Source organism: Salvelinus sp. IW2-2015, unplaced genomic scaffold (genome assembly GCF_002910315.2).
Source record: "Salvelinus sp. IW2-2015 unplaced genomic scaffold, ASM291031v2 Un_scaffold2585, whole genome shotgun sequence".
NCBI lineage: Eukaryota > Metazoa > Chordata > Actinopteri > Salmoniformes > Salmonidae > Salvelinus > Salvelinus sp. IW2-2015.
In genome coordinates this window covers 51557-53010 of record NW_019943894.1, presented here as the reverse complement: position 1 = coordinate 53010, position 1454 = coordinate 51557, and positions in this window count along the sequence as shown.

The following is a 1454-nucleotide window of genomic DNA, read 5'->3' as shown; positions in this document are numbered from 1 at the left end:
GTGTCTACAACAACTCCATTCATATTCCCGAGTGACGCAGCGGTCTAAGGCACTGCGTCTCAGTGCTAGAGGCACACTGGTTCGAATCCAGGCTGTATCACAACCGGCCGTGATTGGGAGTCCCATAGGGCGGCACACAATTGGCCCAGCGTCGTCCGGGTTTGGCCGGTGTAAGCCGTCATTGTAAATAAGAACAAAGGTTACATATTAAAACAGCCTACCTTCTCATTGTAGCCAACATCATTTTAATTCCAGGAAAACATCACATCTCCCGCTACACACCGCGCCTCAGACGCCGTTTCTGCTTKGACTGACCGGTAACAAGCTACAGGTGTTTAACGGCTGTAGGCTACTTATTGGCCACCCTCATAKAAACGGCCATAAAATGTCAAAACGTAKATGTTCAATCSTTGTAYGCTATGTAGCAATGTCACACAATTGTACTACATTTTCAGACAAAGCCTTTTCATTGAAATAGGCCTATTTGTATTCCTACGCTAGCAAGTAATAGAATACTAACGTCCGTTCAGATAGTCTAATAACCCATAAAACACACAACCACTGTGTTAATGTTTATTTCAGTTGTTTGGCAAAGTTAACATACGTTTCCCCAGCTAATAAAAAGCCCTTCGACTTTAGCGTGAACAAGAGTAGCCAAAACGACTCACGCTAGTTAGACAAACTGCTTGTGCTGCCATAGGTTATCTAGCATCTCATCTGTAGTGTCTGTTCTTGACTGCATCAAATGTATGTTAAGAGCTAGTTACCTACAGTGGCAAGCTAATGTAGTTAAGCTAATAGCTAATTAGCAAGTCTAATGAGATCCATTGACTGTGCTTCTCATCCGTGTCTACAACAACTCCATTCATATTCCCGAGTCTAAGGCACTGCGTCTCAGTGCTAGAGGCACACTGGTTCGAATCCAGGCTGTATCACAACCGGCCGTGATTGGGAGTCCCATAGGCGGCACACATTGGCCAGCGTCGTCGGGTTTTGGCCGGTGTAAGCCGTCATTGTAAATAAGAACAAAGGTTACATATTAAAACAGTTTACCTTTGTTGACACCATCATTTTAATTCCAGGAAAAACATCTTCCCGCTACACACCGCGCCTCAGACGCCGTTTCTGCTTAGACTGACCGGTAACAAGCTACAGGTGTTTAACGGCTGTAGGCTACTTATTGGCCACCCTCATAAAACGGCCATAAAATGTCAAAACGTAATGTTCAATCTTGTAAGCTATGTAGCAATGTCACACAATTGTACTACATTTTCAGACAAAGCCTTTTCATTGAAATAGGCCTATTTGTATTCCTACGCTAGCAAGTAATAGAATACTAACGTCCGTTCGATAGTCTAATAACCCCAAAAACACACAAGGAAACCATCTGAATTCAATCTTATGTAGAACGTTTATTGACCAACAGGGTAAACCTTGAAGTACTGCTCATTTTA